A 16050-nucleotide genomic window follows, 5' to 3' on the forward strand; every position below is an offset into this window, starting at 1 on the left:
GCCGGGTTAATTTCTCGCTTATTTTTTTATTTTTGTGTTTTAGAGTCGAGGCGGCGACTGTCCATGGGCTCGAGGCGGCGGCTGCTTTCACCCGAGCGAAAGTGTGGTGACTAGGCCGAAATCCAAAGTGGACATCTTGGACGGCGCAGTGATACGAGCGTTCGGTTTTGTTTTGTGGCGGCGGCGGTTCTGCGATTACGCTGGTTCGCGGCAATCCAGGGAGGTACTCCCTGCATTGCCGCGAATTCTTCACCAGAGTAAAAACAAACAACAATACGAAAAGTTTGAATAAATTAGTTTAATTTGATTTAAAACGGTAAAGCTATAAAATAGTAATTATTTATCGGAATACAGTGACGTTTCTTTAATATGGGCACTGCCGTTCCTCCAAAAACTCGTTCATAATATGAGTTCTCCATTACAACCAGACAAAACTGCACGCATTTTCCCAGTTTGCCCATGAACATGGCGTCCATATATAGCAGGGTATCTATATTAACGGGGTCCGTATAAAAGAGGCATTACTGCGTATATTTTTAAGCATGGCATATCGATTGACAAGTCTTTCATCAGATCACCGTAAACAACCCGGAAAAAGTAATTACCGTGCTTTTAAAGTACAGTTTAATGAACAACTATTTATTGGGTAAACCCCTCCATGTTAGAACAAAATGACTCACTTTTTGTTTTAAATATTAAAAAAAAAAAAGCTTCATTATGTTCTTTTTTCGCGTTCCGATTTGGTTTCAACGGCACCTTACTTTTCTTCTTTTTGCTTCTTCCTTCTCAAAGGAAGTGGAAGTTAGAAAAAAAAATCAAAACGTTCTGATTTGCTCAGAAGTCCGCCAGGTTGGGGTCTCGTACGGCCTAATAGAAATGTTTCTTGCTCGATGGTACTTTGATTTAAATACAAAACTAATGAAAATTGGCATGAAAAGTATCAAACCATAGACAAATGGGAAGTAAACACATACATACACACACACACACACATATATATATATATATATATATATATATATATATATATATATATATATATATAGCGAAAGGGTTAGAGCTATGTCATCATCAAGACTGACAAAGCGGCAGAAGCATTCGTCTTGTCTTACACTCTCCCCTTTCATCCGAAGTGACCGTTAAGGGGCGTTAAAGTACTCCACAGAAGCTGACGTGTAACTTTACGGGTTCATCCTAACGCGGCGGTATGGGTCTAGAAGCGGATGTGAAGTACAGACCTGTTTCGTGTACTCTCGTCCCCAGCCACCTAATAGGTGTACCCGGTATGGGCGACGAAAAAATACTAAAACGTTTCAACCTCTAAGCAGTAAAAAAATAGAGGGGAGACAAAACGAGAATGTGTGACGGTTACGCTGATATCCTAAATGTCTTCTATTGGCATGGTGACGGCAAAACAATGTTTTCGCCCATACTGGAAGTGACGTCGATTCAAGATGGCGGCGCTCTTGCGGAAAAGGTCTATAGGCGACCGGTCATCGGAGTGGCTGTCATGGAACTTCATGGAACCTCCAGAGAAAAGGGGAAGGAGGAGCTCTTTTCTTATCAGGACCCTTCCTTGTGCCTCCCGGATATGCATTCGCCTCCCAGAAGATTGTAGAAGATTAGCCTGTCACTCAAAATGCATACAAAAGCAGCTTCCCTCTCCTCCTTTTACATCGTGTTCAAAACTATGCGATGTGACGTCGGTGCAAGGAGCCTATACTTGTTGTCACCTCCAGAAGAAAAAAAAATTGCCGAAGACATTTAGACTGTTTACCTGTAAGAGTGCGAAAGCATTCCTACACGCAGCGCAAGCAGCGCGTCACATCTTCCTTTTTGCACACGGCGCTCCGGTGGTGACATCACGCTCTCCCACTGCGCAGGCGCGGCCAACCTTGCCGGCTTCACGACGGCTACCGTGACGAAGCATCTGACGGACTGTGATTTTCTTTGTGGTTTATCTCTGAGGCGCGTGCTCGATGATTTAGTTTTATGACCATGTTTCCGGGAGAACGCCGACGGCTTTTCACGTAATAAGACAAGTAAGGATTCGTAAAGAAAAAAAGAAAAATGATGTTTTGGGCCCGGTTTATGCGATAGTAGTTCTTACAAAATTTGGTCGTAGCAGGAAGGAGCGATGCTCTTGGCGTTTGAAACGTGCACGTCTTGATAAGACAACATATATCAATCTAAAATGCGTCTGCATGAACTTTAATTCTCCACGTAATGGCGGAAGTTGGTAATGCTCCACCTGGAGCCGGGCTTTTTTTTTTTTTTTTTTACTAAGGTCTTGAGGTGAAAACGAGTGTAGACACACTAAATTATAGAGGTAGGAAGATGACGAGGCGACATAATGGCTCAATCCAGCCAAACGAGCAAATCCGAAGTCGATCCGGAAGGAGAAGTCGCCGTTGGTGACACGCCTTTGGTGCCGAATCCGCTGTCCTTTCGGTCCATCTCCGTGCATCGTATCTTTTGGTTCTGTTCGGTTCTTGGTCATCGTTGGGGGCGCGTCCCTCCAAACCGGAAGTCTCACCCGGCCCCACCTCAGGGAGGCGTCGTGTCGTCTCCAGAAGCTGCCTACCGCCGTGCACTGAATCAACTGCGCTTCAGAGAAACGGCAGGTCAGCCGTGGATGGATGGCTGGATGGACAGTAACGGCTGTGCACATCGTAAAGGGAAAGTAGCTCGCGCCACCTGGTCTTGGCGCTAAAAACTATCGTGACCAGTTAGCCGAAGCTTTAGCTGAAGTAGCAGAAAAATATTTTCTGGGTTCCAGGATTTTGTCGATCGGTTCGCGATAATGCGAATCATAATCGTCCCGAGCTTCCCGGCGCCGCGTCTAAAGACCATAGGAAGTAATACTTCCGAATCGCGATATTCGCCAATGGCGCACGTTCAGCAGCCAGCACCGAAATTCTGTATGTGTCCTCTTTATGAGGCAGTGGCCGCCTTCCAATGTTTTGTGTCGTGAGTATTGTCTAGCTTTTAACCCATTCATGGGCATTTTTTTCTTGGCGCTATTTTGGAGTGAACGTCAGACACAAGCTGGGATGAAAACCAAATGGGGTAGTAACATGCGTCGCACACGTTCCTTTTCAGAATAATTTAAATACCACGTTTAATCGTTATTCTATTACAAATTTAAAGAAAAAAAAAGTAACTCTCACGTTACTTCGTTACTGAAAGATGTAATTGGACAGAACAAGGGCGTAACTTGTAACGCTTTACGTACAGGTCTGAACACCGGGGACATGCGCTTCTATATTAGGATCCAATCGCCTGGAAAGTAACGAGTCTTACTACGAGGAACTGATACATTGATGACATTCATCGCCCGCCACCTAGACGTACCTTACAAGAAAAGAACGACTGGCACAACTGCCCTCTTCTGCGTGGGCGGAGCTGTGCTTTCTGTGCGTATGGCACCTCCTGCGGATCTTAGCTTGCAGGAGACCATAGAGACTGGCCAAAATGCCAAAGATGCATAAATCGCCGAATCGCATTCTTATCGACCTCGTTATTCGCCGCGGTGTTTTATATAGAGTCCGATGATTGGCTGCATGCGTGTTGTGCAGGGAAGTAGACGCAAAGGGCCTCGTTCACGAGGAGCGCCGTTATTAGTGGAACAAATGCGCGAAGTGTGCGCGCGAGCTGCCTTATATTGAACGCAACAATGAAAAAAACGCCGAGGCTATGGTAAATAAAAGGGACAGCACAAAGTCGTTGTCTCAAATACAGTTGACGGTTTAACCGTTACATCCTTACGCTAATGTAAATTAGTAAGTTTCATATTCTCTTTTTCTCTCTCTTTTATTGTTGTCAATGCGTGCCACTCGGCCACTTCTGGTTTGGAAACCGCCAGGGACTCTAACGTGAGTTGTGAGCCATTCGGATCTAGACTTTTGGGGATTCCGACAGGTATACCGGTGTCTAACGAACTCGATTAAATTTCTTAGGGCATAGACACTTTTCAAAAGTGCGGGGCCATCTAGTGGCTGCTGCGCTAATTATTTGAGTCCACTATCGTTTCGGGTACACGTGCTCTGAGCATGTATTGGATAAGAGGCTGCCTGAGCGTTCGGCGCAAACTCGGCCCCGCTTGTATCGAAAAACGAGCGTCGCCGCTTCAGCGTTCGGTGGGTATACTAGGATCCAATCGGGCGCTTCGTCTCTGCTGTGAATCTGGGTGGATGGATGTTAACAGCTATACCCTTTGTAACGGGTGGTAGATTGCGCCACCTAGCCTAGGTCTAAAAAAGACTTTGGCTAGGTGGCGTAACAACAAACGGCGACTGTCAATTTTGCTCGATAAGGTTTTCAAAATGCTATATTTTCGTTGAATTACGTCTCTAACCTGCCCCTCTACCTTTATCTGCTGCAAAGCGCGCCATCGCGTCAGCCGCATGGCAACACGAAAATTTGGCACACTGTAAAATTGCCGCGTTATTTCTAACGCTCCAGTATGTAACATCGAGGTACACTGTGTTTTTTCTATAAGCATGTACTTTTTTTTTCATGTAAAGTATTTTTTTTTTTTTTTTTGACTGGCAGTATCACGAATAAGTAGCAGTTCGTCGTTTGATGCATTGCTGTCGACATAAAAGGTAATTTTCACCAGAACTCAATAAAATAAGTATAGGGAATCTACCCACTCTTAGCGGTTTGTTCTGGGAACCTCAGATAGACGTACAACGTTTGGCTCTCTTTGAAAGTAATCCCTTATGGTACCAACGCCGCTATTACTATGCGGGAATATATAGTAAAACCATTAGGGTCACGACGAAGAGGCTTTGACTGAATTCTCTGGCCGTAACGACTTATTAACTCATTAAAATTTTATAGACTAACCGTAACACTTTTTATAGAGTATTAAGGGAGCTGTAGAGCGTGTATACAAGTTTATACGACCTTTAAATATAAGGCTTATGGCGTAGAAACGAAGCTTAATATAAAAACAAGTCAAGAATAAAAAGAAAAACATCAAAATGAAGCTACCACTGCAATTCCATTACGTTGTAAAAACAAATTCATATATTTAGGTTCAGTTTTCATAAGTAACGAGCTCAGTGAAAAAGAAAAAAAGAAATAAGTCGCAAAAAAGAAATTTTTAACGACCTTTTTTTTTTTTCTTGAGTCCCCCGAGTCGCAGAACTTGTTACCGCGAAAATAACCAAGCAAACGAGGATAACAATTTACGGGGAAAAACAAAACCTGGAAGAGCGAGTGATTTGATTACGCATGAATGCGAATTTCTACGGTACTATTTGGCGGCGCGGAGGGACGGGTGTAATTATATTAGCCGCGCTTGGAGCGCTACATTGCCTCTAACAAGATTGGGACGTCATTTCGCGCGCTTTGGAGAAAAAGTTCGGCGCGCGCACAGTAATAATAATGATACTATCGAGTAATGCGAGTGTCGAGTTAATGCGCGAGTACAATCCAATTACACCGTTAAGGGGTTCTTGCGCAGCTCCTCAAATACAGCGAGACTAAGATGTAGTTTTTAGGCGCTTCTGCACGGGCGAACGTAAACAGAGAGGGTTTAGTGGTTTCTTTACTCAAGATAACTACGACTTGTACGAATCTGAAAATAAATAGAGGGCGCAGACTCGTGTGCGTACTTCGGTCTGATTATATTATTTAGCTTCTTTTTTGGGGGGGCAAAATAGCTTTTAGGGGAAAAAAAGAAAAGCTGTTCTAACCTAAAACCGGGGTTACACTGCTTATTCCGCTTACAAAAGATAATTTGCATACAGATTCGAACGCAAACACCGCGAGATCCGTGCTTCGAATGCCGCGTGGCAACGAGTTCGCGGAGGAAACTCGAAACGCGGCATTCGAATCGTGGCTATTGTGGTGACTCGTGTTTGCAGACTGTCTTTTGTATGATGGTACGACCAGCGTGATCACGGCTTAATGGGTGGTTTGTCGACTTTAGAATCTGGGTCGAAAAGTCTAACCCAATTTAATAAATAAAAAAAAAATGGCTTTTGCATGCTACGACTCTGTAACTTGCAACGAAAGAGAGGTATGTGGGAGATTTCTTATTCGATTGCATCGACGAAAAATATTGCGTGAATCAAAAGTTACCAATAAACACCAAATTTACCCCAGACGGAATTGGCGACGTGCGCGACCGAAAGCGTCGCTGTGGTCGGCCTTCCACGATTGGCCCGAAAGCTGACTATGACGTCGGAAAGGGTATACCACCGACGGGAATAAGAGGAATAAAAGAACTTTATTTTCGACGGTGTTGGCAGTGTTGCTTTGAGAGCGCAATGATTTCAGGCTTCCACCATGCTATTTGCAAACACCATCGAACTTGTTGTTCGCAAGGTAATGACGTCACAAAGGAGAACCATAGGAGGGCGCCACCAAAACATCTCGCCGCTAATAGGAAGTAAAACATTTTTGAAACTCTAGTAAAAAAGAAAAAAAGAATTTTTTATGCTATTCAAATTAGGTATTAAAAATATCTTTTTTCACGTAATTAACACGTAATTAACCATCATCAGCAACCTTCGTGTAAACCCTTAGCGCAATGGGCAAAGTCGCATTCACGCTCTCATACATACCAGAAGCGTTATATATAACGCTTGTACACAACGAGATACATTACGCGCAGTAGAACTTAAAAGCGACACTTTTGTTATGCGCTTACGGGTGTTGCAATGACAAATGTGTGTGTTACATGGGTGGAACCTTTTGTGTACATATCTTTCGTGAATTTTCGCTCCTTCGGTCATTTTGGAATTATACTTCAGTGCTTAGGAATCATTGAATGGCTTTTGTGTCTACCTCCCTACCGGTCTTGGGCCGTGAAAACCCAAAATAAACTTCAAACTTCAAATATATATGGCGCTCGCCGTAGAGACGATGAAAGCATTGCCGACGGACAGGCCTCGAAGACGTTCGAAACATATTTGCTTCCTACGTGTTTCCTGCACACAGTCTTTGAAGTACCGATGAAACGAGACCGTCGTAAGATAAAAGAGAGTTTTAAGGAAACGTGTTTGGACATCCGACACGGCTGGATAGGCCCTGCGGTATGAGCTGCGCTTGTGCTACAGAGTAGGACCCGCGCTTGCGCAGTTCGTAGCGGAGGGCCCATCGTACCCTATCGGGTGTGCCAAAACGGTTTCCTAAAACTCTTTAAAGACACGCACCACAGACATTGCCTGCAGATTCTGCGTTGCACGATGCATTGGCGACGTTTATTCTGCTTCGAGGAACCGATTTATTCGGTCCCTCGAAAGGGTCAACGATTCATTCGACTTAAATTGCCAGTCACACTGTTAGCACATAAACAAAGACAGTATGCAGACAGTGTCTAAAGCGCGTTTTTTCCTCGTAAGGCTAGGTCCTGTCACTTTGCTCAAACGAAAGCTGTCGCATGTTCGAAACACGCGTATACGCATGATGCAAGCGTGCTTTGAACATCCTCGAGACGTGGTCCTCCGCTAATTCTATCGGCACGCAGCCCCGCTTCGAACGCCGTGTTTTTTGCGTGTACGAATGTACGGGCAGTGCTATGGAGGCTTCACCCGGTGGTATTAATGCGTTGTTACAATGTTGTCTTCTATTTACCCTGCTGCGCCGTTTCATCGGAGTGTACGAGATAGAGGCTCGTGCTGGGGCGAAACCCAGTACGCTCGTTCGCCGTGTTCGCCAGCTAAGGTTTGCATAGTTGCACCGGAAGTGTACACGGACCGGATCGCGCGACGAGTGCACACAGATCGAGCTTTGCGCCGCCTTCGGAACTCGTTTCGCGGGACGACACGCGCGTCTTTGTCGGCCGCGCGACGCTTCGACAGAATCGTTTGTTCTTGCCAAGCGCAGCGTACATCTCAAACACAATCTGTACCATTGGAATGATGCCAGACATAATACGACATCTGTATGCTTTTTTTTTATGTATGTGTGTGTGTTTTCCTTTTACCGGTCGCATTGTGTTGGTTCAGTGCAAATGAGCTCGCATACCAGTATTCGTGTTTTTTTTTTTTTGTTGTTGTGTGCCGCGTTTGCTTGAGAAATTGTGTTGTCATTTCGATTGAAAAAAAACTAAAACAAGTTCCAGCCTTTTGTTTTTTTGGAATTGAAGTATATATTTTGTTTTATATTCTGGCGATGATTAGTTATCTCAGACAGGTATTTTCTTGTCGTTTTATGATTATTCTTCACATTTTGTAAAAATACCTACCTCATAAAAAAAAACAAGAGACGAAGTTATAGATTTTTCTAAATTATTTATCTTCACCGCCAAAAGTGTGCACTGAATGTATATATGGAAAAAAAACAAAAAAAACAAGCAATGCGGAATTTTTGGTTTTCAAGGATACATGTATTTTGTATTTATCTATTTAATGATAGCGCACGCCTCATCCAGACGGTAGCAGGAGTGGTGAAACACACACACTCACAAACGCAAATCAAAAAGTGCTATCGTACATATCCGTAACTGCATACAATGTATAGAGGTTTAGAGAGCAGGATGTTTGTCTGTCTTACAATGGCCTTTGGTCTGTCCGTCGTGGAGAGGCATGCGGCGAGCTCAGTGCGCCTGCTAACCTGGGTACTTCCAAGTCATCATTCAGTTGTGATTAGTACACGATCGCATGCTCAGACGCGATGTTAATCCGCATTGAAATCGATAGGAGCAGGGCTTGTGGACCAGGATATGGGCTCTGAAGCTCAAGGCTTTTGCCCCATGTGCTCCAAGCTACGGTGCACTGACACACGAGTGCATCCAGACGTTTTTTTTTTTTTTTTTTTTGGTATATCTTTATGATGCGGAAATGAAGCACATGATCATGACACGCGACCGCACCGTGACGCTACGAGGTCACGCCGCCGTCTTGATGATACGGAAATCAGCCCGAGAACATGAAAGATACGATGTCGCTGCGAGGTTACATGGCCACGTGATGACACTGTGTCGTGTAGAATTATGATATCAGGTGGCAAGTCATCGCGTGACGTTGCACGTGACTACCTGACGCGAGGTTAAATGGTGCGCGTTATTGATCTTGCAGAATGTAATTAGAAATGCTGTCTCTATTTTAGCAAAGTCATAAGGAATATGCCGTAAAAATATCGAGAATGCGAGAGATTAGTGAGCCCCAGGGGGCCTCTGATGTCTCCACTGTAAGAGAAAAATGTAGCCAATGCAGTATGACCCCCAGCCGAGGACATTAATATACACCACGCAGTAAGCGTACACGAACATACGCCGGTACAATACTAACCCAGATGAAATGGAGGAAAGGTAAAACTGTTTCAATACAAAAAAAAAAAAAAAGGAGACTTAACATAGTGCATCGGCCGAAGATTCACATCCAACCTCGCCAATCACTTCTGTGTTCGTAGGCAACTTCAACTTTGCGGACTTCCTTGGCATTTGATGTTTGGAGTCACTCAATCTTCGAGATGCTCCGTCCGCCGCCATTTTCCGACTGAAATTTACGGAAAATTACCTCTACATTTTGAATGGGATAACGGTTTATGCTGAAACTTCGGCATCTGGTTCGGCTCTCTAGTGCTACATTTGGCTGAAGAATGAAGGGCGATTCACACACACTCGCGCTGAGTCCGGCCGAGAGCGAAGGTTGCTATGGCAACAGCTGCGTCGGCTCCAATGTAGCTGTAGTCGACGCACTTGTTGCCATAGCAACCCTCGCTCTCGGCCGGACCCGAGGCAAATGTGTGAACCAGCCTCGAGTGTTCGGCAATGCGTCATGTAGTTTTGCGCTAAAAAACAAAACAAAAAAACGCGCATTTTCGGGGTGGGGACATCCCCTGGATATGAGGGGGTGGAGCAGTCAAAAGGGCCGCATTTCCTCTCTCGTGCGCGATCCATTCTCCCTATATTTACCTTTTTCTGTACACGAGATAACCGCATGCAGTGTTCGTTGCCTCAAAGAGCACCTACAGGCTGCTTTCGTCTGATGAATAACAATGCGAGCGCGACTTAAGGATGTAAAGAAAAATAAATGTGCGCGTCGCTTTTCGCTTAAGTTTTTTTTTTAATTTTTATTTTGGCGTAATATAGCTGTTAATTCAATTTGAGAAAAGAAGTATTGTTAGCACCTTTACCCCCTTCTGCGGCCCCCCTACCGCCCTAAGCGATCGACGAATTTGCCTTTGAAATTGTACGCTCGTATCTTTCGGAACTTGAGAGCGGATTATAAAATGTTTCGCCCATTGCTGTCACGCGCAATTTCATTCGTGTTCTGCTACGCAGCATGCCTAGAGTCAAGGTTGAACAGAAGATTGTTTTACGGTTCATTGTAACTCCACTAGAGAAGCGGCAGTTGTATTCTGTTCATCATCATCATCGTCGTCGTCGTAGTCATCATCACGATCATTATCGTAATCATCATCATCATCATCTTCTCTTTGTTTCTGTCTTCATAAATGATTGACTGTAACTCGTTTGACAGTAACTCGGAGCGCTGTAAACGACTGAAAAACATGAAACCCGGACGCCAGTGTAAAAGAATCTAAGTTGATGTTGCTTTGAGTGCACTCGATTGGTTGCGCCAATGATCCCATAAGCGCAGAAAATGACTAACGCCGGAATGTCGCGTTCTTGGTGCGGTCTGATTGGCCCGAACGACCCGTAGCCTGATATGCAGTCGGGTAAGGTGGAGCCAGGTAAATAATTGCGGAATTACCCGAGCATAGCAAAATTAAACTCAGAATTTCGTAGATCTGAGAATCGAAGAAAAATAAACCCCGATAAACTCCAAACTTTAGGCAAGAAATAAACTCCGGAAATCGCCCTACGAATATGTCGGAAAATAAACTCTGATACCACGGAATCTTACAAATAACGGCTGTGAACATGCAAACGAATGTGTTAGAGACTTAACAAACGTTGAAAAAAATACGCCTCGAATTTTCGCGGCAGTTGCCTGAACAGTTTAATAAAGAAACCTTTAAGCATTACAAGGCGGTGCAAAATGCTGTCGCATTTCCATGACAATCTGCGCAGCAATTTGGGCAACCATGTTTCTTTTTTTTTTTCTTCTTTTCATGTCCTTCATTTAGTGGCCTTCAATCGAACCTCTATTCGAGGTGTCACGCGAGCCGCTTAGTTTATGGCCGAACCCGCTGCTGTTGTTCAGCGGATCGCTCGTTCGCTTTTTTAAAGTTTGTTTCTTTCGGTCTTTCCGTTTTAATTACGCGACCTTTTTTATTTCTTTAATTTCTGCGACCGGAACGCGAGCGAGCAGCCAGCTGGGGGGTTTTTCGGGGCGATAGCGACGGGGTGTGGTTCTACCGGCTGTTCGCATTCTGGGCAGCGGCGGTAGCGACGGCGGCTTGCAGGGGCGACCATATCGGCGCCACATCTGACCGGGTCGAGTCCCGTTCGAAACGGCTCCCTTCCTCCTCGCCCACCCGTCGGACGCCGATCCGCTTGCCTTTGGACCACCTGCAACCACCTCTCTACCAAGTGAAACTAAATGGCAGGAACAAACTAAAAAAAAAAATGTGGGGAAAAAGCTTCCGGCTAACTAGCTTGTCTCACGGCGGCTTGTGTTGAGTCGTCGAGTCAGGCTTCCGAAGCAGCCTTCTAATAGTGCGTTTAGACTTGCGCATTCGCGTGCGGATCCACGCAGGCGCAAAGGGAATATTGGAGCCGCGAGCCCGAAAAGGACTCGTCACTGTCGGAAAAGTTGGATCCGTCCGGGACCCATATCCAGATTTTCCCCCAGCGACGAGTCTCTTTCGCCACCCGGAATCGAAAAATCCCCTTTCCGCCTGCGCGGATCCATCTGCGAATTGGCAAGTGTATACGCGCCGTAATGCCCGATTCACGTAGTGCCTTTTTATGTGATATTTTGCAGTTCTGACGTCGGTCCTGCGGCAAAGAATCGTGTTGAAAGCTGCAGTGCTCCACGTCCGAAGCTGCGACATCACGAGCGAAATTGCATCCCATTGGTTAGGATTTTGTTTAGCTACCGCGTTCCACTCTTAAAAGCTAAGGTACAGCGTCCTCCTGTAATTTTTCGCACGTTTGTGTGTTCCTCGCACGTTTTTTAGTTGTTCTAGTGACCTTCAATAGAAAAAAAAAAATCGTGTTTCTTCCTCGGTTATTTTCCTTTTCACGATGTTTTTATTTTTATTTTTGTTAAACTTGCTAATTTCATGGTGCTGAATTTCCTGCTTATATTGCTCCAGGTTCTATATTATGTTCATACTTTTAAAAGGAACTAGTAATCAAGGCAATCTTTTACCAATATTTGTGACAAAATAACATCTAAAATTACTGGCGCCAAAAAGTAACGTTGCAATTACAAAATTGCTTGAAAAAGTGACGGATTACTTCCCGAGCGTCTGATCCGCAGAGAATTTGAGGTGGAAATAGCTGCACGGTTGTAACGTTTTAATTTATTATTTCTGTTCGAGGTTTCCGCCCACATTTCAACGGGAAGCGGTTTCGTGCTAAGTTTAGCAAAAAGAAAAATTTGATTGGTGTACAATTAAACAGCCATTAAGGTCTTCCCGCATTATTTTGAAGTGAAAATTACGCGTTATACGTTTGGTTTCAAATCCTTGGCGGACGGTCTTTTTTTCTTTAAATGCTAATCCTAAAAACATTTTATAAAAAAAAAAGAAGCTGCAATGGTGCGTAAAAAAAGAAAAAGAAAAAAAAAGAAGGGAAGAAAATGCCACACCTGAACTTTGGCGAACTTGCTCATTGAAGGGGAGCGTCCTCTGGAAAAAACGGGAGCGCTGGAAAGGTCATTGGAACGTCGGAAGGATCACCGGGATTGAATCTCCAAAAGGGATTACCGGAAGAGCTGAAGAAGGACACACAGAAAGTACAAAACCAACACAAGTCTGTGTACGGTTAAACATATTGCGTTTTGTGTACAATAGTATACACGGACCATAGATATTTAGAAGGGGACATTTGGGCTCGTTGCAGGCGTGGACGATACAAAGATGTTGTTTTTCAATACCGTTTACTACGATGAGACTTCACTGATTTCGTGATCTACAAAGTATGTTAATGATGATTTCTGCGTGATACAAGCTGCCGCGTGCCCTCATGGACCTAAGATTTGTTTTATGGTGTATGCTGTGTACAAGCTTGTACCGAACATTATCCCAACTAATCAAATCGTACTTGTAATCGATTACTTTTTGGGTTTAATTCGTAATGATATGATTACATTTATCAGTTATTAAGCACAACAGTGATGTGATACATTTTAAAAGTACGAAAATACTTGTAACATTTACTTTTTTTCCCCTCCCGATTCTAAACGCACCCTTTGTTGTTACAGGCTTTCTATCAAGAAATCCTCAACCCAAGCATCCGACAGCAGGGTGGTTTACCGAAATCGGTGGATTAAGGAAATAACTAGTTCAGGATACGATGATTGAAATGGAATAAGAGGGAGTTTTAGGGAACCTTTTTGAACAGCCGATACGGTACGATGGGCCCTCCACACTCTCAGGAGGGTGTAAAAGGTGTGTATCGTTACACCCTTTGTCCCATATAACACACCCCAACACTTCATTTCGACGTACAGCGCCCTATAGGAGGTATTCACTGGACGCCATATTTGAGGGCGATGTTTAGAGCGCATGCTCAGAACGAGCTCCCATTAATAGCCTGCTAAGACCGGCAACCTTGATGGTGCTAAATGCACGCTCCAAAAGGACAGAAAAAAGCTCACCGTCAGCACGCGCTCAGCAGCAGCGCACACGGATATGGCCGCCAGTGAATACTCCCTATAGTCGAACAGACGGCCCCGAATTTCACGAGGGGCTTGATAACGGTGCGATATAACTTTTTAAATAGCTAACGTACGTATCAAAGACCACAGAAAGAAAACACCGAGATTTTTTACAGTAGGGCCAAGAAAACCCCGATTTTTATTTTTTTTGCAGTCAGTAAAACGTACATTAGCTATTTCAATAAGTTGTACCACACGGCTAACCCCTCGTAAAATTTCGGGCCGTCTGTTCGACTGTAGGGCGCTGTACGTCGAATTGAAGTTTTGGGGTGTGTTATACCCCTGTCAGACGGGCTAGTTTAGTGTCACTACAAGCGAGTGCACTTCAACCAACCGAAACACACTCCAAGTGTGTTGGTGCCACACGGGAAACTTGGTGTAACTCCAGAATGATGGCAATGACGATGGGTAAGTAATGGGCACGCAAAATATTAGAGTGCATAAGCATTTCTTTATAAATAACTTCGTCGTTTTATTAGAAACACGTTACCACACATTGTTGCTCAAAGTCACGAGCTTTAACCCAAATTTAACTGCAATTCGATAATTACGATCAGTCATTACAAGCCAGTGATACACGTCCACACGCCGGTACGAAGCACATCTAGATAGAAACGAGGCTCTGCAGCGCGCGCAGCTTTCGCTCTGCGTGCTCCGAGCTGGTGTGCGCGAGCCCACTCGGCCACTCGCCACTCGCCACTCGCCACAACGAAACATCATGGAGTGTGTGGAGGTCGAGCTGGAGGGCGATATCCGCGATGTTGGACGGCGGAAGCGCGTGGTTGGGGCACTTTTCTTTGTGAGAGCCCGACGCCTTTCAGATGAGAAGCAGCTGGACCTGGATGCCCACGCACAGGCAAGAATTTCAAGTGACATTGATCAGCAGCTGCAGGTTAATTAATGCCTTCATCATAGCCGCTCTCGTGATTGACACCCTACCCCTGATCAGTCGAGAACGGTAGACTTTCCAGAGGAACGAACGGTGGTTCGAAAACACCTTGCCCCATTTGGGCGAGTTCCATTTGAAGCAAGCCTTTCGCGTCTCTCCTGCCACCTTCAGATTCCTGGTGGAGTCTTGCAGGTGCCTCCTGGCCGTCGCTGGCCGTCGCGCAGGGGCCAAGGCTCGAAACTAGATCAGCCGCTTGTTTTTCTACAATGCACTACTTTACTGCCAACAGAAAACAAGTGCGCATCTAACATTACTTCAACAAAAATAATACTAATTTTACGCAGCGTTAAATTCTTCTATTATTTTTACTCCTTGAACACTGCTATCGAGATTACACACTTGGTCTACCGGAGCGAGTGTAGTGTGCTCCCCGAACTCACTTCATTGGAAGTGTGTTCTTCGGGCAGGGCTGGGGATTGAGCTCAGCATCACTGGGTTCTCCCAGCGCGAGCTTTCTTTCCACGTACTCCGATCTGGTGGGTGCTAGCCCCCTCGGCCGCCGATACCCCTTAATAAAGACGCGTTAAAAAATTTTGCCGTTTACGATTCTCTGTAATGCCGAATTAAAACGCAGCTCTTGAGGAGGAGGAGGGAAGAGTACGAAGGGGAGGGTATGCAGCTGCTCCCCCTCCGTACCCTCCCAACCTCCTCTCCTGTTCCCATCCCACTTAGGGTAAAACTTTCGCTATATTTCCCGCTAAATTAAGCCGGGAAATTTTCCCGCTGAATTGACGTGTGACGCAACGTGACACGTCAACTGAGATTTTAAGTGTGACGTCACGTGACGTCACACGGGTAAAATTTTCCCTCTAAATTTAGCGTAAAAGTTTTCCACCAAACAGCACAAACGTTTACAGCCAAATTTAGCGGGAAAATTTTACCCTCGTAACGTCACACATGACGATACACACGACACGTCAGGTGTGACGTCATTTTGGGAAGCAGCCCTTAATGCAACGCGCGGTTACGCCGTCGCCGCTCAACTCAGAAACGGGTTCCTAGAAGCTGCGCTCTAAAACAACGTTACATTAATGAACGATTTTTACGCCAATTGGATGATTCTGATCGATCATCGCAAGCCAGGATAAAGAACGAAGCATATCCAACTTTGGAGTTCCGCTTCGTTTCATAAAAGTATACAAGGAGGCCCTGAAACTGCCTAATTAGATCATAATTATCTTGTTGTCTCGAATAGTTACACGCTGAAACAAAAGTACGCTCCATCATTCTCTGCTAACCAAGATAGCCGTTGAATGACTGACTTTGTCGTCGTCTTTTATTAATTCGCGCTGCGCTAATCTTGGTTCAGATCAGCCTAAACTCCAAGTCCACCCCACTATCTTTTTG

This window comes from Ixodes scapularis, unplaced genomic scaffold, assembly GCF_016920785.2.
Source record: "Ixodes scapularis isolate PalLabHiFi unplaced genomic scaffold, ASM1692078v2 ptg001192l_1__unscaffolded, whole genome shotgun sequence".
Lineage (NCBI taxonomy): Eukaryota > Metazoa > Arthropoda > Arachnida > Ixodida > Ixodidae > Ixodes > Ixodes scapularis.